Here is a 24,678-nt window from a genome sequence, read left to right as displayed (position 1 = left end):
CCAGGGGCCTGGAAGGGCCTGCTGGGATGAGAGGGGAGGTGGGGCCTATGGGCGCCTGGGGGCAGGAAAGGGGGTGTGTGGGAGACTGCCCGGGATGGTCACACAGGACCCACGCACGGGACATGGCAGACCTCACTGCGGGGAGCTCAGGGAGCCCCAGCTGGCTCCCAGCTCCACCTCTCAGCAGCCTGAGCCGCTAACTCAGCCTCAGCACCCCCTCCACGGAACATGGACCCTTTCTTCCTGACAGGGCACAGCAAGGGGCTGACACACTTCAGACTCTCCAAAAGCGGTCACTCTTATTAGGGCAATGGTCCCTGGTGTGCTGCGACAGCACGTGGGAAGCCCAGGCCGTGGGCTCCTCTCATGCACTGAGGGGACTTGCCCTAAGTCCCTTCTGCTCACTGGGACTTGGTCTTCCCACTTGTAGAGTGGGGGTGACGCAGGCCAGCGCACCCAAGGGTAGGAAAGGTCTGGGGAGGAGGACAAAGCACTTCCTTTGTGCCTGGAGTGAGGGCAGCAGGGGCCCCCAGCGCAGGGCTCCACCCGGCAGTTGTAAAGCTGGACAGCTCTGGGTGTGTCCCTGGGGGTAAAGATTTGCACCCTGAAAGAGAGGGTGGGCTCTGGTTCACTGGCGCCTGGCCCAGGACGGGGACCTGGTTCTTAGGCTCGGGGCCTCTGCTCTGTGCCCTGGCCATGTACGGAATCCCTCGGTTGTCAGAAGGGGAGTACGGGTAAGGGATGGCCACCGCTGTGGGATCGGCCCTTGGGGACAGGGAGTGTCCCAGTCCCAAATGACAAGTGATGAGCTGCCCGGGGACAGCACAGGAGGCATGCGAGGGGGTGTGGGAGACAGTGACCCACTCAACCACCGACTCCAGATCCCACCTGGGGGGATTTCACGATTTCATGGGGGAGCCTTTCCACGCAGTCCCCTGGCCTCACCCACAAGAACAGCCCAGAGGGGAAGCCACCAGAGACAGTTCTGGGCTGATGAGCCCTGTGTCCTGGAGAAAACAAGGGGCTTGCTATGCAACGAGCTTCTTGGAGTTCGTGAAGGGGTCTCCTTCTGGTGGTGGGGGGGGCTGCCCTCCTCCCCTCCACCCCCCCACTGCTGCCACCTCCAGGTCAATTTACACCTGGAGAGGACCCAGAGAGACCCAGGGGCTGAGGAGTCATTACAGGGAAGCAGGTGGGGGGCAGAGGGAGCCAGCAGGGTGTGAGGCCAGGGACAATGATGGCAGGGGTGACACCTGAGAGGCTGGGAGGGAGTGAGGGGTCAGCGGAGCCCACAAGCTTGTGGCCTCTGAGGCCTGTGCCAGACTTCGGGGCCTGATGGATCCAGGTACCTCCTTCTGCTCTCCATACTCTCTGTCTGGGCCGCTCGAGGGTCCAGGGAGCCTGGGAGCTCCTGAATCTGCTCAGGACTCTGCTGGCACCTCTAGTAGCCCCCATGTCAGTCAGAATGAAAGCTGACGTCCCCGGCTGCAGATCACTCCCGGGTCCCCTCCCTTCCCACCACTGCAGTCACACGGGGCCCTTAGCCGTTTGTGCAACACGTGAAGCACGTTCCTGCCTCAGGCCTTTTGCACAGCCATTCCCTCTGCCTACAGTGCCCTTCCCCCAGACATCCACCAGGCTCACTTGCCTCCCTCACACAGCACCTGGTCGCGAGGCCTTTCCCGATTCCCGATTTTAAAACTGCAAACATCTTCCACTTCCCAAACCTCTTCTCAGCTCTGTATTTTCCTCCTTGCGTGTATGCCTTCTAGCACACTCCATGGTACTGTCCCCCAACAGGAAAGAAGTTTGCTGCAACAGGGATTTCTGCTTTGTTCACTGCTGTGCACTTAGAAAAGTCCCAGACACATAGTAGGGGATCAGTAACTGTGTGGAAGGGACAGCACACCGTGTTATTCAAGAGAGAAAAGCCTCCATTTGAGGGCTGAAATCTTTATAAACCTTCCCCCTGTGGGAGTTTCAATTCTTTTTTTCTCCAGAGAGTGCAGAGGAAACTGGCACCATTGGCCTGCAGCTCAGGCCTTGCCCCCAAATCAATGGTTCACTCTTGACAAGGGGGTGGCTCCCATTTTCTCCAGTGTTTGGTCCACTAACGAACCCATTTCCTGGGCAAGCTCCTCTGGAAGTTGCTCGGGTACTGGATCCTTGGTGATCTTCCCAAACCTGCTGTGTCGCTGTGCAGGGTGCCCCAGCCAGCCCGCTGCGGCTCCCCCAGGCTGCAGGGGCTTGCCCGCAACTGCTGGCCACCAGCCCTGGGCTCTCCCTGGCCCTGTGCTTCCTTTTCAGATCCCCGGTCCTCATCCTTCAGCCCAAAGTTCTAGGCCAAAGTCTCCCTCCAGCCTGGCCAGACCCCACTGCCACCCCCTCAGCCTTCACTCAAGCGGGACCCACTGCCCAGAATGCCAGTCCTTCCCTCTGTCTGACTCTGCAGGTCTGATGCCCACCGGGTCCCCTCTGGGCTGTGTGCCGTGGTCCTGTAGAACCAACCCCAAGCTCCCCTGAAGAAACAGGTGCTCAAGAGAGCTTCACCAAACGAATGGAGGAGGTAAACAAATTAGCAAGCATGTGAATGAACGAAGTGAGAGTCCGAGTGGAACGAGTCTAGAAACAGGTCAGCAATACAGTTCTGCTTTTTGTCTGGCCTCCTGCACATCCCCTGGTTCTCTGATGTGGACCTCTGGTGTGTGGGGATCGTGCGTGAGTGATAATGATGACGTCTGTCATCACTGCAGTCAGCCAGCCTCGGCTAGGCTACCTTGCTACGACAAAACCCCCACATCTCAAGAAGTGTATTTTTTCTCGTTCACACCATGGGAGGTTCCTGCTCACTAAGAGGCCACCACTTTGGGCTGTCAGATGGAGAGAACATTCTGGCACGTCTCTCTCAGTGGTGAAGTGCTCAGCCTGAGGGCTGTGCAGGTCACCAACCAGACCTTGTCCTGAGACCCGACCCCACTGCAAGGCATCCCAGAAGTTAAATCCCTACCACAGGCTTGGGAAGATGAGGAACTGGAAGTTCTGACCAACAGAAAGACCGATGGCACTGTGAACAGTGGAGGCCACTTATCTAGCAGTTCCTGTGTCCCGGACGCTGGGCTTAGGACCTGAAGTGGAGTTTCACTGAACCCTCGGGAAATCATCCTGAATTCTGAGGCCACTACCAGGAATATCCCCATTTCCCAGATGAGACAACTGAGTCCAGACTATGGAGCGACTCACCAAGGTCACATGGCTTGGAAGGGGCGGTGACACGGAAATCAGGACTCACGCCTGTGATTCTGGGCCCTCGTGCACTCCGCAGCCCAGCTCGGGCTCTTCCTTCCACTGAGGCTGGCTGGGGCTCAAGGATGGCCCTCAGACCAGAGGTTCCCCCGTGCAGAGGGCCATACTGACCATCCCTACAGGAAAGAGCCTCCTCACCCTGCCATATCCCATTCCCAGACTTCTCCAGTGTGAGAACTCCCGGGGGTAACGAGGCCAGTCTCAAATTTTACTGAGAGAGAAAAAGGCTCAGAGGGAGCAGCGACTGAACCAAGTTCACACTGTTGGGCTGTGCAGGGCTGAGACGAGATCACAGGTCTCTGTCCACCATGCTCGGAGTGTCCCCAAGTGTCTCAACAGCACTGGGGGCCCTGGGGCACCCTCAGTCTCAGACGCGGCCCCTCAGGAGTGAGGGTGGTCATGTGCCCTCTTCTTTCCTGGCAGGCAGGTCCACTGAGGAAAGGCCCAGTTCCATCCAGACTTCCACACGGCAAGCCTGTGGCCCTGACCACTGGGGCTGCCCCCTTGAGGAGCTGGGCTGAGTGGCCAGTCAGCACTGGCTGCTTCCTGCTAGAAGGGTCAGTCCCCAGAAGGGAGACCAAAGAGGGATGGAAAGAGGTAGGTCTCTACACCTAGGATTTCTGAAAACAAGGTCTTGGGTCTCTGAAGCTCCTTGGGGGTCTGTGGACAGGGTCACGGAGCAAAAAATAAGGAATCAGTGAAGTGTGAAAACGGACCTACCTGGAATCAGATCACAGCTCTACTCTGTGATCTTAACTTCTGAGCCTTGGTCTTGTCATCTGTGAAATGGGTTGTGATCAATATAGCAGAATCCATAGCCTGCACCTGTCACCTAGTAGGTGCCCAGTGAACACCGTGGCTCTTCTGATTGTAAATGGTATTTTTTTGCCCACCAAGTTCCTCCCTTCCCATCCCTAACCTGAGCCCCAGACCATGATTAACCCTTCCTGAGCTACAGCAGAGCACCCATACCAGAAAGGTTATGGCTAATGACTCTTGCTCTGGCTGCCCCAAGAAGGCACTGCCCTCACATAGTCCGTCCCTCCTCCCAAAGATTTGATGCTGAGCAGTTTGGTCAGAAGGAGCCCCCACCCTGCACCCAAACCCTGCTTCACATCCATTCCCAAGGAGTGTCAGTGACTCACAGGGTGGCGGGCCCTAGCAGCCAGACTTCAAGGGCAGCCCATCCTCCTCATGTGGACGGGAAGTCAGGGCCTTCCCAGCCTCCTCTGAGCCCTCTCTCTTGGACGAAGCCTGGAGTCTCCAAGTCTCCTGACCCCTTCGCCCCTGTCCCCAGCTCCTGGAGTCTTCCCCCTGCCTATGAATCCTGTGTATAGTTCACAGTCCCAGTCATCTAGTCCAGAAGCATTTACCCAGCACCTACCCCGAGGAGAGCATTGCCAACCACCACTAGAGAGGCAGGGTCTAAAGGGCACAGCCCCACCTCCCTGTGAGCCCAGAGCATAGTGGAAACCTATGCATTCATGATGCCCCATAGCCCAGTGCTACTAACCCAGGTTTTGAAATTGCACAGCACCAGTCTGAGGCCCAGCCCTGCCACCTCCCAGCCCAGAGACTTTGGACACACTAACCTCAGTGTATCTATTTGCAGAATGAAAGAGTAACACAGAAGCTACCTCACGGGTAAGAAGAGTTACTGAGTACCAAGACTTTCCGCACAGAGCCTGGCACTCAGTAGGAGCACAACCCTTGTAAGCCCCATTACTTGCCTTGACCGGGCAAGGGCAGAGTCCCGTGGCATGCCAGTACAGACTTCCCTCCAGGCTTCCACCACCTCATTAATCAGAGAGGACTGTCCACCCGGCTAGGATGCCACCTGACGCCCCTGGCAGCCTGCCCATTCACCTCCATCTTGTCTGCAAGGACATCTGGGGATGGGGATGGAGCATGCCAGATTCTGGCTGAAGGCCAGGCATGCTGGGACCCCAGCAAACCAGAAGAGGCCCACCCAGCAGGCCCCACTGCCATCGAGCTCACATAAGGCCATTGCCACACATCACACACACACACACACACACACACTGCATGCACACAGTAGGTCCACAACAAACACCCTAGGTGGAGTGGGGAACAGATTGAGGCTAAGCCGTGCCTGGAGTGGGGGTGGGTAGTTCGAGCTCGCCATCAGAGGGAGTGAAGCTGGTGTCTCAGCTGCCGGGAGCCACTGAAGGTTTCTGGCCAGCAGAGGGACCTCTGCCCACCTCCCCGCCCTCTAAGCTCAAGTTCTTTGGGCTTGTCCCTTACTCCTCCTACCCCCAATATGAGTTAACCTTCTGCCCAGGCCTTTGGTCCCAATGTTCTCCCCACCTAGAAAACCCTTCCCACAGCCCCTCTCGTCAGCTCATCCTCCTTCCAGGGTGAGCTCAGAAGCCTCTCCAGACCTTCTCAGTCTGGGCTCAAAGTCCCTTCTCTGCTTCCTACAAAATGATCGTTTTTACATTAGAGCATAAGAATTCTGTTCTCAGGCCATCTCGCCCAGACAGGAGTCCTTGGAGGGTGGAAACCTGATCTGACTCCCCTCTGCACCCCAACACTGGCTGACACAGGGCAGGGCAGGGATCCGTGGCTTCCTGATGGACATCATTTTAGGCTCTCGAATTCTGTCTCTGAGATGGCACAAAGGGAGGACAGTGGAGCCCACTTGGGAAATGCTGTTGGTGCAGACCAGAGGGGAAGAGAAACTGGGGGGCGGGCAGCAGAAAGGAGGGGCTGGTGCACAAGGGGCAGTGGAGAAGGGAGCCATCTCGGAGAAGCCACATGTCCAGTACACCTGCTCCCTCTCCCCTTTCTCCTTCCCTCTGCAGAGAGTTGAGAGGGAGAGAGGGGAGGACTGGGGGAGAGACTAGCGGGTACAGGTGCCTAGCTGCACGCCCCTCCCAGTGGCTCACCTGGTGGGGTGAAGGGATGCAAAGGCAGGTCCCACAGAGAACACCTTAAGTCTCAAGGTGTCCTGACCTTCCTGACATTCCCTACAGCACCCAGGGCTCCCAGTCCAGCCAGTGGGCTCAGGGCAGCATTGCAGCCCACAGCCCATGCCATCCCCTGGCATGCACGGCTAGTCAGACCAGACTGACCTCAAGGAACTGTCCAGCTAGGGGAGCAGGACACACCAGGTAACTCCACATCTCTGGCAGCGCCTTCCCCCAACAGAGGGAGCAGGACAGAAGCTGCCTTGTTGGAGGGGACAGGGATGGATTTCAGGGCGGTGGAAGAGGTAGGAGAGGGGTCTTTGTTGCAGAGGGAACAGCTTCCAAAAGGCAAGGGAGGTGAGGCAGAGAAAGGCATGGAGGGGGTGCTCTGAGAGGTCACCCTGATGGCCCTCCAGGGGACCTGGCACACACTGAGTGACCACCATTATTGCTGGAGCAGAGCAGGTGGCACCGGCCCGGTCAGGGGGCAGGGGCCGTCCCCAAGGGCCTCGAATGCCAAGCCAAAGATGGCCTAAGGCGCGGGGCCCGGGTTCGGGGGGAGCGCCGAGGCCGCTGGCGGAGCAGGTCTCCGCCGAGGCAGGGCGATAAATTAATTAAATGAACCTGCCACGCCAGCCTCTCCCCACCCCGCGCCGCGCTCCGAGGATGAGCGGGATGAGCGGGGCCGGGCCGCGCCCGCCGAGACGCCCGGCGCTCCCTCCCTCGGTCCCCTCCCCGCCGGGCGCCGTTTTCCAGGTAATTAAGGCCGTCCGGGCGGGCGCGCAGCTGCTTCCGCGGCCGGCCGCGCCTCCGGCCCGGGCAGGTGCAATTAAACCCGCGCGTTCGCGGCCATTAAGCATTAATGTAGCTCATTAGCATAAGAACGAGAAGACGCTTTGATAGCGGCAACCCCGCAGGGGCAGCCGGCGAGCGCCGGAGGGGCGGCGGGGTGCGGCTGCTGGAGCCCAAAGCCCGGCCACAGGGCACCTCGCCAGAGAAGGGGATTGGAGCCCTAACCCCTGAACCAACCCCATCCCAACAGTAGGTCTTTGGAGGGCCAGGGAGAGGCTCACCAGCGAGGGTAGGGGGCTTCTTCCCAAAGACACCAATGGGTAAGCTGAGGCCTGGAGGTGCCACGGGTCTCACACAGGGGGTCCCACCCGGGAGCTAGAACCCAAATCTCAGCCTCACAAGTTGTTCCTTTATTAACAGTAACAGCAGTCAGCACTTAATTCCTGTTTCTACGCACTTATCAGAAATTCTCTCACTTGATCCCACCCGCCCCCTCCACCAAGCAACCCCAGGAGCTACTGGGTACTTGTAATTATGACCCGCATTTTACAGACGAGGGAACGGAGGCTTGGAGAGGAACCTGAATTGACCTCAAGTGTCCCAGCTGGTAAAAAGCCAATGGGTGGATTTGAACCCGGGCAGTCTGGCTCCCGAGGCTGGGCCCATAACCAGGAAACCACACACACTACTGCAGTAACACAGACAGGGAGGGGTGGGGACTGTGGCTAGGTGGAGGCTGTGTCATCCCACCCCAACAGGGGGTCATGCCATAGTCAGGGCCACCAGTCATGGCCTTGGGGGAAGCAGGTTGTAATAGTCCAGAGGACTGGTGAACTAGAAACTGGGGGTAAGCCCGCCCAAGGATTACTCACTGGCAACTCACCCCCAAACACTGGGTGGGCCTTCAAAATGGGTCTGGGCCAGATGCGGCGGGAGGACAATCAGTTTGCCCCTTTGGTCTAACACCTGGCAATTCAGTTCATATAAGTTTAGGAAACGCTATCGCTAAACAAAGGAACAAGTGAACACGTGGGTATGTGCCTCTCTCCACAATGTGGGGGGAAACCAGGGACTGACTCAGTTTTCATCTCTTCCAGGCTTCCTTTGGGCCTGGAGGTGGCTCTATGAGAGCAAAAGGGCTAAGACGAAATGGCAGGTGGGCCTGAGGCAGCCTTGCTGCGCTGTGGCTCCCGGCGTCCCCTGGGGCAGTGCCTCCGGCATTCCAAAGTCAAGGTTGTTGCCGAAAGATGTCTTGAGGGCCCTGGTGGGGCAGGCAAAGAGCACAGCAAGAGGAGACACAGGCTGCCCGAGTTCCACTCAGAGATGATGGAGCTAGAAGGAAACTTCTAGCCCCTGTGGAGCTCAGAGAAGGTAGGCCGTTCCCTGGGGCCACACAGCAAAACTCTCCCAACTCATTCAGTCCCAGATGTGCCTTTATCACGTGTCCTGGACAGTCTGTAGCCGAGACACAGGACTCCTCTCTCCACGAGTAGCTTTTGCAATGTACTCTTCAAGCCTCGGTCTTGGCTTGTGATAAATGTGCATTCCCATACACGAATGTATAATGACACCAATAATTTGATTATTCGGTTGCTGTCTTTTCCCCCTTGGCCACCCGTTTCCCAGGGCAGGGATCACAAATACCCACATCAGGGCTGATTTCAGTCCTGGACCGCAGGAGGCTTGCAAACATATCTGTCTGTCATATCAAGTATTATTACTACAAGTAGTCACAATGCCTAAGAAAAATGCATTCCGGGGTGGGGGCTTTCTTGCCTCCCCAGCCCTCAGATACCCCTCCATCCACACACATACACACTTCGCCTCATGGCTGGCTCGTGGATCTGGACAGACCTCCATGCCTCCACAGCCAGGAGAGGGGCTCGGCCCCCCTCTTCCCAACCTGACCCTGAGGCCAGCCCACCCCCTCAGCTGCCAGGCTGGCCTGCAAAGGTATCTGCCCCAGGGGGCCCTCAGCTGCCTCATTAGGAAAGTAGTGACAGACGCATTAGCTGCTAAGGGTGTGTGTGTTGGGGGGCCGCTGAGGGCTGTCACAAGGCTGAGGAAAACCAAATGCCTGCCACTTCCTGGGCCTCTGGGCCCCATCTGGGCCAGGGGCTGTGGCTGGCGAAGGGACAGAGACAATGGTCCAAGTACAGAATAGCCCTCTGAGACTCAGGTTGGATCTCAGCGCCCAGAGCAGAGATCTCCCAGTCACTCCTTGCTGTTCTCGCTCCCAGCCTCTTGGCTGGACTAGACTCACTGATCCTTGACAAGCTCCTGCTCCCTCTGCCTGGGCCGTTACAGCCCCGATGCTCTGTGTGAGAGGGACACAGGGACCCAAGAACCTACTCCCGTGTAACAGAAGAGGAAACTGAGGCCCAGAGAGATGCTGCTCCAGAGCAGAGGACAAGAGCGGGTGCTGGGCTCTGCATGAAGGCCCTGGCTTGGCCACTGACAGGCTGTGTGGCCTCTGGACCTCAGTTTCCCTGTATGTGAAATGCAGGCCTGGACCACAGTGACCCTGACCACAGTTTCCTCTGACTTCTGAGCTCCGGGAAGGCCCAGTTCTGCTGGAAGAGGGTCAGGGATTATCAGTGTCCCCTCAGCCCCCAAAGCCAGTCCTTCCTGGGGCCTGAGGCACAGCTACCCACCGGGGTCACCGAACTCAGATCGCTGAGTTCCGCCCAGCAACCCGGTCAGTGACCCCGACGGCCTCTACCATTGATAAAAAGTAGGTGGGAAAAGTCCTACACCACACTCCACATGCACACAGGAACAGGCCTCACACCACAGGATAAACGCATTAACAAGAAGACAAACACTCAGCCACATACACAGGTCCCCTGCCCACAAAAGCAGACATACAAACCACACACACACACACAAAGGAGCATGGCCCCCCTCCCCCGTTGAACCAGTGCACCTGAGTACCCAAGACATGCTAGGACAGACCAACCCCCTCAGCTCATTTCTCCAGCCCAGACACACACACACATACGTACACACAACCACACATCGGTCCCAGTCACAAACACAGACCCCCCCACCCATATGCATGAATCGCACACATGCAGGCACATACTCAGCAGTCCAGTACAGACAGACTCACACACGTGCCTGGATGTACCAGCCACAGAAGAACCATAACCCCCTCCATGTACAGAAACCTCCCCCACCCCCGCACCGGTCAATGGACACAGCCACATGCTGCCCACACAAGCCCCTAAGCCCACGAACACACAGATACACACCCATCTCGCCACTTGGTTAAATTCCATACAGTAGGCGGCGCCCAGCCCAGAAGAGAAAATCCAGATAAATAAATCATGTTCGGAGCATCAATCTCGGCCCCAACCTGGCTGCCTCCTTGCTGCAGGTAAAGCGAGACGGGTCTTAAATATTTTATAAATGCATAAACCTGTTAAGAGAATATAATTTACAGGGCCATTGGCTGGAGGCTCACAATAGCCCTCCCACATCTTTTCATTTCGGAGAGCACGTGGTGGTGGCAGGTGGCGGCCACTGGGGCATGGTGTCTGGTGCCCCACCCGCTGCCCTTCTGCCAGGGGTGTTATTCCCAGGGAAAGGGGCATTCTGTGATTTTCCATCCACTAAATCCAGCTGCTGCTCGGAGACAGGGCCCTGCATTCTCTTGTCTTTTCAGCTTTTTTCCCCCAAGCCTTGGATGCCTTTTAAATGCCAATCCATCCCTGGCAACTGTGATTTTCCAAGGCCTGTTTCACACAGGACTTGGAAGTGTTAAAACTGAACTGTTAGGGAATGGGGAAGAAGAGGAGGCCAGGCAGCGGGGGTGAGTAGGGCAAGGACAGCTTGCAGCCGGGCCTGAGGGGCAGCTGGACCTAGGGAGGTTGTGCCTGATGCCAGCCCTGCATGCCCCGAGGGAGAGGAGGAGGAGCCTAGGGCAGCAAAAATGGCTCCTAGGACAGACAGAGGCAACAGAAAGTGCATCCCAGGACCAACAAAGGGTCTTTGGGTCTGAGCACAGCTCAGGAAAAGGAGGCTGGAATGAGGCTGAGGTCGGAGCCCTCACTGCAGCCTCAGGCAGCTGGGGCCAATTAAAGCCCCTTGCTGCTGGGACCTGCATCTCAGCGGGGGGCAGGAGTCTTCAGTGTCCCTGAGCAGGCTAGGTGGCCTCCTCTGCCCCCAGCTAGCAGGACCCCCCTGGCTCCCGCTGCTTTTATCAGAGGTAAGTGGCAATGACGAAGGGCTTCTCTGAGGGTCTGTCTGCCCGTGGAGAGAGGCTGAACAAAGTCAGGAAGGGATCATCCAGTCCGGGTGTTTTCTGAATATCTCAGAAGAATGTGGTTCCGGTTCTCTCAAGACTCCCACAGATGCGGGGAGAAAGGAGAGTGTTACACAACATTAAGTGGGAAAAGCAGGATATCAAATGGTACACACAGGAGGAATGATGGCATGCTTAAACAACAACAACAAAAAAACCCGTGAACAGGGGGCGAAGTCAGATGTGGCTGCCTTTGGAGACTGGGAGTATGGGTGAATTGTTTTCCTTTTAACTTGTCATATTTTCCAAAAGTCTATAATAAGCCTGTCCTCCTTTTATAGTGAGAAAAAAACCCCACCAAGTGCCTTACAAAACCAAATACATAGAATGGTCCCATATTTTACATTTTCTTATCATAAATTCTTTATCATCTGTCTAGAAAAAAGTATGTTGACAGTGGTTATGTAGGGGTAGAGATGGAAACACGGGCTTTTTACTTATTTAACTGTATATTTAGATCTTTCTAAATTCAACATAGTAACATGATAATTTCATTAAAAACAAAATGCTTAGGACGGGCAAGTTCTCTGATACCAAGCCTGAGTGCCTCCTACTGCATCTGAAAGCCCCTCCTCACTATCTCCATTCAAGTGTGCATCGCGTGAGGCTTGAGAAAGGCCAAGGGGCAGTTGCTCAACAGGCACACAGCCTCTCTTCCAAGACCTAAAGGCTGGCATTCAATTTTGCTTCCTGCCCAATCCAGGTGTGTGTGTGGGGGGGGGCCTGGGGGACAGAGGATCTGAGGAGTCGGTGCCTCTGAAAAGACTGGGGGTCAGAAGGCGGCCCTGGAGTGACCAGGTCGGGGACTTAAGGCACTAGAACGAAGGAAGAGTGGAGGAACGGCTGGGTTGGCAGCAAAGCTCCGGAAGGGGCTGCCCCCAGGGCAGGCGGGGTGCCCAGGCTCGGGAGGGAAGAATGTGTCTCCTGGCCAGACAGCCCCAATGGCTGCCAACTAGGGGAGGCCCGTGCTCCTGGGCTGGAGGGAGACCGTCTGGGTGGCAGCGTCCAGGCTTGGACGACGTGGTGTGTGTCAGGGGTGCCTTCCTGGCCCCTCCTCTTTCTTGCCCTTAGTAGGGAGGTAGGCCCGGCTGGCCCATGGGAGAGTTGGAGGGCCCGAGCTGCGCCGGGACAGCGTGGCCTGGAGGCCAGGCCCTACTTGCAGCGACTTCCCTGCTTAGGGAGTAGGGGCCGCAGCCTCTCCAGGAGCCTGGTCCCCAGGAGGCGCTTCCTGCTGCCCATGATGTGGGGTTGCGGGGCTCTGCTCACAGAGCCCGTCCAGAAGTTGAGTCGCACAGGATCCAGTCGCAGAGCTAAGCTCGATTGGAAGTCACTGCCCACAGCTCTGGGTTCCCGGAAAGACACCGACCGACTCGGCGAGGGGGCGGGGCCTCGTCAGCCCCGCCCAGCGGCCCCGCGGAGCACGCCGGGACGGGGCGCTGCCCTGGCGACGGGAGCCGGCCGCCCCGCCCCGCCCCGCCCCCCCGCGCGGCCTCCGAGCCGAGAGGCTCCCGACCCCTCCCGGCGTTGCCCGCCCGACGGACGGGGCTTGTCAGGCCGGACGCCGCGGAGGAGGCCCCGACGCGGCCAAGATGGTGGGCGCCGCGGGAGGGGTGCGGAGGGGAGGGCAGGAAGCGCGGGCGTTTGCCCTCTCGCCGCCCCCTCTCGAGGTTGAGGAGAGGAGAGGAAATGGCCCCGGAGGCGATAATCGAGCTGCCAGTGTGTCTGGCCTGCCAGCTCCTACCTAAGCCTTTCCCCCGAGGCCCGATGCCCGCCCTGGCCCCAGAGGCGGACCGAGCAGGGGCTACCCGAGCTAGGATCCTGAATTTGACACCCGTTCCCCGCTCCCCCCCCCCGCGCCACCCCCACCAAACGCCCCCTCAGCGTCTCTGTCTTCCGGGCTCTGTCCCTTCCCCCAGCCTGCTGCGCCTCCACCCTCGGGAAGCAGGCAGGGCAGCATTTCGTTCCCCAGGCCTGGGGGCCTGGGATGCCAGCCTCTACCCACCTACACCCCAAGCGTCTGTTATGGAACAGCGAAAACCTGTTTCCCCTCGGTACAGCTGCCATCAAGGTCCTCAGAGCGCCCATGGCTCTGAGCAGCCATCCCTGCCCTCCCTGGAGACCCAGCTAAGGGGACAACTACCTCAGGAGACCCTGATCTCCTTACCCTGTGTTCTCCCAGCAACAATGGGGACAGGAGTAGGATGGGCACTCACACTGACTGGGCCAAGCCAGTCGGGACAGATGACTTAGCTTTCCAAGTCCTGCGTGAGAGTGACTCTGCCCAGGTTTTGTGGGCAAACAAGCCCAGATCTGTTAAGGAGTGAAGTGGCAGAGCTGGGACTCAGCCAGGCTGTGACTCTGGATGCCTGTCCACACACAGTGGCACTCCCTGCTCCCTGGCCGCCTAGCCTGGGCTGGTCCAGCCGCCTATCTCTGGCCCAGAGCAATGGCCTGGCCTCCCAGTCCCTCCTCCTTCCCACTACTACAGGCCTGGCTTCCCTTCTGAGACGCCAATCTGCAGCCACACAAAGCCCTATTTGTTTGCTTTCTCTGCTGCTCCCCCTGGATCCGATGTCTTTCTCTGCTACCTGCCGGCCTGGCTTCCTCTCCAAGCTGCCCTCCCAGCCAGCTGAAGGGAAGGAGGAGGCAGCCATTCCAGCATGCCCTGTCTCATAGCTACCCCAACCTTCCTCGAATCCACCTCCCCAGTGCCAGGGCACCCAGCTGGGGCAGCCCGGCCCATAACAGTTTTGCAGCCCCCTGGCTGCCTCTCAGAATGTAGGGTGTCAGCTGGTGGAACAGGAAAGATGCCTGCAGCCAGGGGCTTGGGCAGGGGGAGGGGAGCCCAAGAGGCCCAGCCAACCTCCCCTCTCCTTTTGTGAGCAAGGCTTGTTTTGTTCGTCAATCAGGAAGGCAGCCCCTGACTTCCCAGCAGCCCCTGGGCTGCCAGGAGATAAGGAGATGAATGGGGCCAGGAGGGCTGAATTGGAGAAGGCAGAGGGACACCCTGCTTTTATGGCCCTCCCCCACCCCTCACTCTCTCTGGGGGTTCCTGCGTATCCCAGGCTCTGGGATGAGGGCTTACAGGCTGCACTGGGAACCTTACGTGGTAGGTGCCCTCTCAGTGCCGACCCTGGGCAGGCACCTGAGCAGATCCCTCTCTGCATGGTGGGCACCCCAGAGTGTACAGCCTTGGGCACCCTCCGCAGTGTCTTGGGAGGCTTCATTGGCCTGAGCTGAAACAGGGCTTTCACAGGCAAAGAAAAATAAACACCCGCATTCCACACCACCTTCTCTACCTGCAGAGTGGGGGCTGCCCTCTCTCCCCGTTCAAATAAAGAAACCCAATACTGATACTGCACCAGATCTAACAATCTCTCCCGGTTCCCTCCACCCAGGGCTCTTTTATTGTACCCTGCCACACTGGGTGGCCCAGGGCAGGTCCTAACCTCCCTGGGCCTCCCTCTTCCCCTTCCTGTCCCCTCCATGCAGAGTTTAACCCTTACGGCAACTCAGGATAAAGGCATGATTATGCCCACATATTGCAGGAGGCTCCATGAGAGAAAGCCACAGAGACAAACTGCCCCTGACAGGATTCAAGCTCATGTCTGCCTGACTCTAAGCCCAAAAAACTTCCTACCAGGGCTGCAGTATCATTTCACAGCAGTGGTTCTCAGTCGACTCGATGAATGACCTCAATGAGAAGAGGAGCAAGGAGTGGGCAGAGCCAGGGGATGCCGTATCCTCACAGCACTGCCACTTGGTTGCTGTGTGATGTCCAACAGGTCACTTAGCCTCTCTGGGCTTCAGCTTCCTTGACAATCTGTATAGGGCAGTTGATAAGGCTTAGAGAGGACGGACCACTCAATGCCCATGAAAATAGCAGGCACTTGTTAAAGGATGGCTTTTCTCTGTGATTCCTTTCAGCAGCCAGAGAGACAGGCGTCCATTTCTTAGAGGAACCAGATGTCTCCCACTGCTGCTCTCACCCATGTGGCCCTGCTGCTGGTCGTCCCCCCAGTCACCATCTCTGGCCCTCCGGAACACTCAGGCCAAGGCCAAGGGCTTCCAGATTGAGCTCCCCAGGCTCCTGTCCTGCCCAGGAGACCTGGGCCTCTCTGCTTAATTAGCCAGGGCAAGGGCCCCAGGGGACAATGTCACCCTAAGGGAACAAAGCCAGCTCCCATCCACATCCTGCTGGACTCAAGAAAAGAGAACCACTCAATTAAGTCTGATTTGCCAAAACGTCTGTTTTTAGTGCTATTTCGGGCCACGGTGGGGATTTTCTGTGCTTGTCTCAAAGGTATCCTAAACCAGATTCCTTCCTACCTCCCCCACCCCTACTGTGTTTGAAATGAAAATATGTTCTTCCTCTTCTCTCTCTTTCCTTTTTCCTGCTTCTCTCCCACCTATCAGAGGGATGCAAAGGAGAGAAAGGGTGGAGGCTGGGGCCCCAGGGAAGGACAGCACTCCACGCCCCCCACTAGGCCTGGGCAGGTCCCCTCAGGCCCCCAAGGTCCCGCACTCTGGGAGCTATGGTTCCCTGAAACCCGGCTGATGACGGCTCCTGTGGGCCTTTATCTTCTCCCTGCCTCTGGAGGCCACCAAAGTTGGATCATTTTCTGCTGTCTTGCCAGACACACACCAGGCATCTGCCCTTGCCTCCACACACCCTAGTCTTCTGCGTCTGAGCTACTGCCTGGGCTGTGCCCTCCCCAAGGTCTCTCCTTCCTGCACTTTACCTTCTTAGCTTGCAACAGGACGATTAACCCCACATCTATGCAATCACGTCTTTAACGGCTGCCCATCTCCCAAGGTAGAAGCTTCAAAAGGACAGGGGTGGCATCTGCTTAGCCAGTACCAACTCTCCGGGGCAGGGGGTCAACCTCCTTTGGCGCCGCTGACATCTTGGGCCAGATAATGTGTTGTGGGGCCTATCCCGTGCACCCCAGGATGTTCATCACGTTTGAGCTTCTGTGCACTGGAGGCCAGCACCTCCCCAGTTGAGACAACCAAAAATGTTTCTGCACATGGCCCGCATGACTCTGGAGGGTCAGACTCGCCCCCAATGAAGTAGCACTACCCTAAAGCCTGGCACAGTGCCCTCCCAAAAGGAATGAATGCAGGACCCCTCCTCCTTCCCCCAGAGAAAACAGGTGAGTTTTATTTTCTCTTTACCTCTTATCATCATCATCTTGTACAGATTTAATTTGACCTATCAGACCAGAAGCTTCCAGAAGACAGGCCCACGTGACCTCAGCTGTGTATTAGGCTGACTGCCCGTAACTATCACTGGACGAGTAAGTCTCAAAGCATCAAGAGCACCAGACCGAGGCCTTGTTCTGGCTTCCCCTTCGCCAGGGCGCTGGATTACTGTGTGACTTTGCTATGCCAGCTAAACTTCTCTGGGCATCCAGAAGTCTCTCCAGTCACTGTCACAATTCTTTGTCCTGCAGGGCTTGTGGATGCCCCCACCCCCGCCCAAGAAGATTCTGTCAGGTGGTTTTCAATTTACATTTTCTGAGACTTTTTATTATTACAAATGGGACACTGATTCACCACTCTGCGAGTTACCAAGTGCAGCTCAGTGCTCTAGAGGCACAATCTGTTTTAAAACTCCTCTTTAAAACAAAACTATGAAGGGGGTGCTGTGATTTTCGTTTCTTGGTCAGGGAGGAAATCGAGGCTCAGATGGCTGGAAGGAGCTGCTAGAGGACACTGGGACATGGTCTGGCGGCCTGTGGTGCCTGGGGATGCCTTGGTCAGCAAACGCTGCGTGATCCTGAACTCTTTCCTAGTCTGCAGCCGGCCTTTCCCAGTGAAGAAGGCTCTAGCAGGGCCTCCCTACCGTGAGGCCTCACCGCTGAGCTCTCCTGACAGAAAGAGCTCCGGGTCACCAGGGAAGGGTCCAACAAGGCCTGGAGGTGGCAAGCGCTGATTCAAGAAGTTGGCCTGTCTCGAAGGGGCTGGGAAGGCTGCCCGCCACTCCCTTCCCTTCCCTTGTCATTCCTACCAGGAAAGCCCTGGCTGGGACACACTTCGCCAGCACAGAGCCCTTCTGTGCCATTCTTCAGGGCGCGAAGCAAAAACAGGAGGAACCATTCTCTAGCACCGTCTATGTACCAGTGCTGTTGGAAGTCTTTTACGAGCATTAACTCATGAACTCTCCCCACAGTCCTATGAGGAAGGTGCTGTCACCTTCTCCATCTTACAGGTGAGGCAACTGAGCCAAGGAAATCAGGACCTCGTCCAGGTTAGCAGGGGGCAGAGCTGGGATCTGAACCCGGGCGGCTAAGCTCCAGATCCCCGTGCTCCGCCACGAGGCCGAAGCAGAGATGCCGTGGCTGTGTTCCCAGCGCCCTGGGGGAGCCACGGGGCCTCCATATGTGATTCAGGAATGAGTGAGCGAATGGGTGAGCGCGTGGTTACCCGGGCACAGAGCCGCCGAAGTCCCCAGCTGCTGGAGGCTTTCTCCGGGCCCACCCACGACACTGGGACAGAGCCACTTTGGAAACAGAAGCTCTCGCCAGGAAACTCTCCTTCTCACCTGCCCCGCTATGTAACAAAGACCCGCTCAACCCATCTCCTCAACCGGAGCCGGAAAAGAAACTTGGTTTTGGCCCGTGTGCCGGCCAGGAAGGTTTAGAGGCACAAAGCTGCCATCTTTTCCACGTGCTGAGTCTGGGAACAGGAAGAGGAAAAGCCCCGTCTGCTGCGTGCGATCCGGAGGGGCTGCGGACGATGCCTACTGGACAGGTCGGGGTACGGGGCCTCGGAGAGGGCAGTCTGTAGCTGGACTGTGCCCAGGCTGGCCTAACCCCAAGTGTGGAACTCCTCATTCCCTGATCCCAAAACAGCCCGACACTGGCCTCACACTTAACGCCTGCAGAAACCAGCGCTCCCACCACTGGCACGAGAGGGAGGGGACCAGCCTGGGGCAGCGGCAGGAACTCAACCTCTCTCCAAATCCCGACCCACCCGTGCTTCTGCTCCCCCACCGTGTGGCCGGGTGCACAGTCTCCAAGGGGGAACTCGAGGAAACAGGGGCAGGTGCCTCCTCAAGACCCCCCAGCGTGGGGCCTGTCCCCGTTCGTTCAGCTCGCTCTACTCAGTCCTCTACTTTCTAAGCCCCAAGATGGTGACTCCCCAATTTATAGCTGAGACCGAGGCCTAAGGGCGGAGGGGAGATGTCCCCACAATTCCTAACGGATGGCCCCCAGTGCCCACTCCCTGGCCTGCTGACTCTGTTTTCCCTCCCAGGACTCGCTCCTGGCCCTCCATGGTGTCCGGGATGCCTGCTCCCTTGAGGCCGATCACTTTGTAGAGAAAGTGGATGTCCACTGCCCCCCCTGGTCCTTGGACTTGGAGGGCCTGGAAGGTCAGACCACAGGCTGGCTGGTCTCTGGGTCACAGGGTGAGCACGAGGCTGAGGGCAAAAACCCGAGAGGGAGTCTGCTGAGGGAAGGAAGGAACATTCAGCGTCAGAGCCCTAGTACTCCTGGGTATTTCCTTTTCTGAGTCTCCGCATACTATTTAGCAATAAGAGCATCTCCTTCCCTCCTCCCTCCCCGCTTCTCTCTCCCCCCACCTTTTCTTCTCCTGCCTCACCTCCCTTTCCCTCTTTCCTCCCTCCCTTCTGGAGGAGGTTTCCTCCCTCCCTCAGGAGCATGGTTTGCTAGGGTTCAAGAACCAGCAGAACAAAATCTCTCCTTTGCCAGCAGAGCCCCAGTCTTTGCCTTCAGCCCCTGGCACTCACCCTCGCTGTCGCCCGCCACCCCCCTACCCGTGTCAAATTCCAGTCTTGGATCCCCAGTGACCTACCCAGGCACAGGGCACAGCTCTGCCTCACACAGTCTCCTCAATCCCCGGGGAAACAGGCCGAGCCAGTTTCTCCTTGGGCCCCCTCAGGGAGCAGCCTGGGGGTTCTGGGCCCCTCTCTGGCCTCACTCTTCTCTCAGAAGTCTGGCAGAACAGAATCCTCTGACCAGGGCCCTGAGAATCTGCAAAGCGCCAGCAGGCGCCTGCCCAGGATCTCCGGGCGCACAGAAACAGTGCCGGGACTCTCACTCGGCCCACCGCACCTAGCCCTTCCTGCCAGGAAGCATTTCCAAGTGTCTCCCGTGTTCCAGGCCTCGCCCTTGGCACTGGGGCCAGGAGAGGAGGGAGGTGTGTTCTTGGGCCTGGATGCTTCAGCACTGTGGGGAGGACAGACACTGACAGAATTCCCGATAATGCCAGGATAAACGCTAGGCTGCGGGTATAGACAAAGGGAGATGACTCAGTCCGCCTCACAGGTCAGAGGAGGAGGAGACAGGACGTGTCTGTTTTGGTCTTGGGAGGCAGGGAGGAAGGTGAAGGGCATCTACGTGGAAGCCGCAGCCCAGGCACATGTGCAGAGGCAAGGATGAATCCCGGGAAGAAGGCTGTGCTGTGGCTGGAGGGGATGGAAGGGGGTTGAATGGGGCAGAGCAGGCGGAGGACACCAGAAGGGGCCCCCGGCATGGGGGAAGGACCACGGGCTAGACCTGCACTCAGAGGGCAGCAGGACCCCTGGAAGTATCTGCTGCGGTTGAGAAAGATCACTCTGGGAGTGTGGCCCATACTGGGAGGGGGTGGGACGGAGGCAGGGAGGCCCCAGGAGGCCCCAGCAACAGCCCGGCCTCCCCCGGCATCATTCTCTCCAAGCTGGCTCCTCCCCTCTTGGCCACGGGACACGCGCCACGTCCGTTCCAGCCTCCAAATACTTGCTGGTGTGCTCCCTCCACCAGGATCCCGCCTGTTGTTCTCACTTACCCGTGCCGAAGCACCTGCTTTCCAAGCCCCCTCTTCCACGAAGCCCCTGCCTCCCTAAAGCTCCCAACTTCAGTCGAGACGGAATCCTGAAGCTCAAGTGATCTGTTGGGCCCGTCTCGGAAGGGAATTCTACATGGTCTCCCTCTGCATGGACAAGTCTTCCCAAAGACGCTGCCCTACACCCTGGCCCTTATCATCCCCATAACACGTGGGCCCTTCACAGGGGGACCTGTTTTCTTCCCCCCCTGAAACCTGGCTCGACTCTCATAACAATGTGGGTTCCCCTGGGTATTTTCTGGGTCTCAGTCACCCACTGGGCTGTGACCTTCCTGGAGGTGGGTGCACCAAGCACGGGAGGTCAGAAATGGTGGGTCCTTGGAAAATACCTTTTCCCTTGGGGTCAGTGAGCCCAGGTACCTCTCCCACAGAAACCCTGCCCAGTGTCCACTGCTCCCCCCATCCCTCCCTGTGGAGCCATACATTTGAAAGTGGGGGGTGGGCATCCACCTCACAGCCACAGGTGGCCATTAAAAGGAAGAAGATGGGGTGCCTGGCTGGCTCAGTTGGTTGAGCAACTGACTCTTGATTTCAGCTCGGGTCATGATCTCAGGGTTGTGGGATAGAGCCCTGCACTGGGCTCTGTGCTCCACGGCGAATCTGTCTGAAGATTATTTCTTCCTCTCTCTCTCCCCCTTCCCCTGCTTACACGCACTCTCCCAAATAAATTAAGTAAAAGCAACACAATGCATGCACGGACTGTGGCGGAAATAAACAAGCACTGATAATGGTGATAGTGCCAACCAGCATTTGGTGGGACAAGTACTGTTCTAAGCTTTGTGTGTTTACACAGAATAACTCATTCCGCCTTCACTAGAGTCTTATGGGGCCAGTACCCGCATCATCCCCACTGGTCAGACAGGAGTCGCAGATGCAGACACAGAGAGGTAACTCATTTGGTATGTGGCAGAGCCAGGAGTCAACCCTGAGCCTTGCCTTGGGGCACCTCACCTTACAGCCTCCCCAAGACAATGGAAAGGAGCCAGGAACTTAAAGAGCCCAAGAGGTATTCTCAGCTGGGGTAAAAGAAAACTAACTTTCGGCATATAGGATACATACATATTCATGCAAGCGAACAGCAGAACGGTCTAGGAGGACACATTCAAACTCTTAACTGGGGTTACTTGTGGGAGGGGTGCGGAGGACACTTTCACTCTCTATACTTCTGGGTTATTTGCGTTTTTCACAATAAGAATGAATCCGAGTATTACTTGAGTGATTAAAAAAGAGAGAACTTGTCAGAGCCTCAAGTAATGTTTGTGGAATGAATAGAAGCCAGATTCATTTTGTAGGACTGTTTTTTCAAACTCTGGGTATGACCCACTAGTGGATTATGAAATCAATTCAGTGGGCTGCAACCAGCATTTTAAAAAAAAAAAAATTCAAATAGGCTAGAACAGAAAGTATCCGCTCAGCCGTAAAGTAGAGGAAAGAGCTATTTCACTAAACTTTTGTTTCAGTTTTATATAGTGGTGGTGAAGAGAATTGTGATCTAAAATGTATTTCTTATACATTTTATAATGTATCCTTGAATCAAGTTTCTGGCAGAGTTTGAAAGCCACCATTCTAGACTTGGGGTCTAAAAGGAAAATGCTGGGGGAGGGCACCTGCAAGGGACTCTTGGTCCAGTGGAAGAGAGATGGTTTTGCCCAGTGGGTGAGTTTCCTCCATTTAGGAAGAAGCCAGAGGGGTCCCTGACTCTTGGAAAATGTCCTATTTAGCCCACTCTAGAGTTGGCTTCTGGGGCCTGGGCCGTCTTGATACCTCGGCTTCCTTCCAAGGCTTTTTGCCTTGAGAACTGTGATGGAGCCTCTCCCAGCCCAGCCCAGAAGGTCTGTGCTCACTCCTGTGGGTCACCCAAAGCTCCTAGGGATGCTCCTGGGGTCCCACATACCCCTTCTGCTGTCGGGAGGTGGGGGCACAAGATTCCTTTCCAGCTTCCAGATCCCCAGAACCACATCCCAAGGAAGCCTCTGGAAACACAGGTGTGTGGTCAGTCGGGAGGGGCCTCCATGGAGTCCACAGCGAGGGCTGCCCCCACACTGGGTGAGCCTGACCTAGGCAGAGCAAGGTCTGCCTAGGGTGGATGAAGAGAAGCAGAGCCCCCAGCCTGGGGCTCCCACGGCGCTGGCGCCTCCACTTCGGAGCTCGTCTAATCCACCCCCGCCTCCCCTCCCAGGGCAGCAGACAACTAAAAAAAGATAAAATAAAAAGAAGTAATTCCCCTGCTCTGACGTCAGCGCGAGGTTTTAACAGCCCGGCAGCGGCCTGAAACCGGATTGCAACCAGATGTAATGCCCTTGAATCCTCCACACACCGCTGCGTTGGAAGAGAAATGAAGCGGGAGGGGGTTGGGGGGGGCGGCACTTTGGGTGAGAGGGAGCCGTGCGGGTCCCGCGTGGGTCCTTGAATCAGCCTGCTGAAAGCATGGGAAAGGCGCTGCGGGAGGGAGTGCTGCGAGCGGGGAAGCTCAGGGCCCGGGTCCGCCATGCAGGCGCGCTGCCTCCCCTCCCCCAGCCCCCCAATAGCGCATTGTTACACTCGGTTTTGTCCGCTCCGAGCCGAAATCCCAGCGCTCCCCCCCCGCCCCCCCGCCTCCCGGTCGCTGGCTCCCAAGAAGGCACGGCTCGGGTCGGCACTCCCGCCCTCGGCGTGGATTTGAGGAGGACTAAGAGCCCCAAGAAGGGCAACGGCAGGCTGGGAAAACGGGCGTCCCAGGAAGCTGGGGCCGCAGCGGCCTCGGGCCTGGCTGATGTTTCGCTTCCCCTCCGCCCCTCCTCCGAGGCCCCCGGCGCGCGACCGAGCCTCCAAATGTCACCCCCGCGTCCTGACACCCCGTCGCCCCCGCCGCGCTCGGCGACGCCGCCTGGCGCCCGGTCCCCGAGCACTCCTCCCGGGCCCCCTGTCTCCCAGGCACGGAGGCCAGGGAGCTGGCCGGCTCGCCGCGGTCCGGGGACTCGGGTCTCGCGTGTCCGGTGCCCCCGACCGTGACGTCACCCCCGAAGGGCCCGTGCGCCCGAGGCCTGGCCGCGTCGGAGCTCCCCGGGCCTCCGGGGCCGTTTCCTGCCGGGACGCGCGCGGGGCCTGTGCACAGGCCCGGGCACCGCGGCCCGCGTGGGGGGCACCGCAAGGAGCCCCGCGCGCCCCGTCTCCTCACGCCCGGCCCTCACCGCCCCCCCCACCCCCGGCGCCTTGCCTCCCGCGCCGCGCCGCAGGCCAGGCCCCGGTCCCCCTCGCACAAGTCGGCTCCCCGCCCCCCATCCAGGGCGCACTCACAAAGCTCCCCTCCCGCCCCGGCGCCGGGCGAGTGCCCCCCGCGTCCCCACGCCCCGCGCGGCGGCACTCCGGGCCACCGCGCACGCACAGCCCCAGGCACACGGACCCTCGCCGCTCGCGCCCCCACGCCGCGAACCGCCCCCAGACGGCCATCCGGTGACCTCGCGCACCCCCACACCACACAAAGCCGTGACCTCGCGGACCCCCACATCCCGGCCCGCGGCGCGCTCAGCCCCCGAGCCCGCCTCCATTCCTCACCCTGCCTCGGATCCCGACGCCTCGCGCCGCCCCTGCCCTGGCAGCGGCCCCCGCGCCCCAGCGCTCGGTGCTCACCTCGGCGCCCGCGCTCACTCGGGGGCCCTGGGTCTGGCGCTGCGACTTCGCGGCCCGCAGGCCCGGGCGGCCATGGGGGTCAGGGCGCGGCGGCCCGGCCGGCCCGCGGCCAGGCAGGAAGGAGGGTGGGCCGCGGCGCCCCCTCCTCGCGCCGGCGCTCGGGCGGCTGGCAGGGCGGCCTGCTCCGCTTGCCTCTCGCCCTTGCAGCCGCCTCGCTCTCCGACTCGACTCTCCGAGCCCAGCCGCGGCGGGGGCGGCGCCCGGGGGCGCGGGGAGCCGGCGGCGCGGGGAGCGGGCCCTGGCCGCGCACCCGGCCGGGCCTGCCTGGTGTCCGCGGGTGCCGCGGGGAAATGCGATCCCCTCCGCACAGGAAGAGCGAACGGGCGGGCGGGCGGGCGGGCGGGCGACGCGCGGGGGGAGAAGGAGAGCGAGAGCGGGAGGAAAAAAGTTCCCGGGCGGCCTGGCTGCGCTCGCTCGAGGCCCCGGGCGCCAGGTGGGCCGTGCGCGCCCCGACAGCACCCCCTGGCGGTCCGCGCGCCCCACTGCGCGTCCCCCCACATCTCCGCCCGCCTACCACCCCCCTCCCCAGGCAGGCTCAACCTCCCTAGCGTCCTAGGGGTGGGGGAGTGCGCCTTGCGTGGGATCCAGGTGGAGCCCTCCCGGACTCGCACGGCCGGTCCCGGGCCAGGGGACGCGGTGGGACTAGGGGCCGGGTGGGGGCTGGAACCTCGGGCAGAGGATTTGGACTGGCACCCTGCCCTCAGATGCTTCCAGTCTCTGGCCTGGTTGCTAGGCCAGGCTCCCGCATTCCCTCCACTATCGGCCGTCCCTGTGACCTCGTCTTTTCGGATTGGGAAACGTTTTTTTCAATTTCTGAACTTAATAGGC

General features: G+C 58.7%; 1 protein-coding gene across 1 annotated transcript in view; it reads right to left on the bottom strand.

Annotated features, from left to right (window-relative positions):
• Positions 1-24,200, bottom strand: part of RAI1 (retinoic acid induced 1) — a 117,274-nt gene extending 93,074 nt beyond the window's left edge. Inside the window, exon 1 of the mRNA XM_045083650.1 lies at positions 23,791-24,200. The gene's annotated coding sequence lies outside the window, so the exon portion shown is untranslated. The remainder of the gene's footprint in view (positions 1-23,790) is intronic.
• Positions 24,201-24,678: the final 478 nt, after the last annotated feature.

Source organism: Mustela putorius, unplaced genomic scaffold, assembly GCF_011764305.1.
Source record: "Mustela putorius furo isolate JIRA1106 unplaced genomic scaffold, ASM1176430v1.1 tig00000731_pilon_pilon_pilon, whole genome shotgun sequence".
Lineage (NCBI taxonomy): Eukaryota > Metazoa > Chordata > Mammalia > Carnivora > Mustelidae > Mustela > Mustela putorius.
The sequence above is the reverse complement of the archived record's forward strand: the minus strand, read 5'-3'. Positions and strand labels throughout refer to the sequence as shown.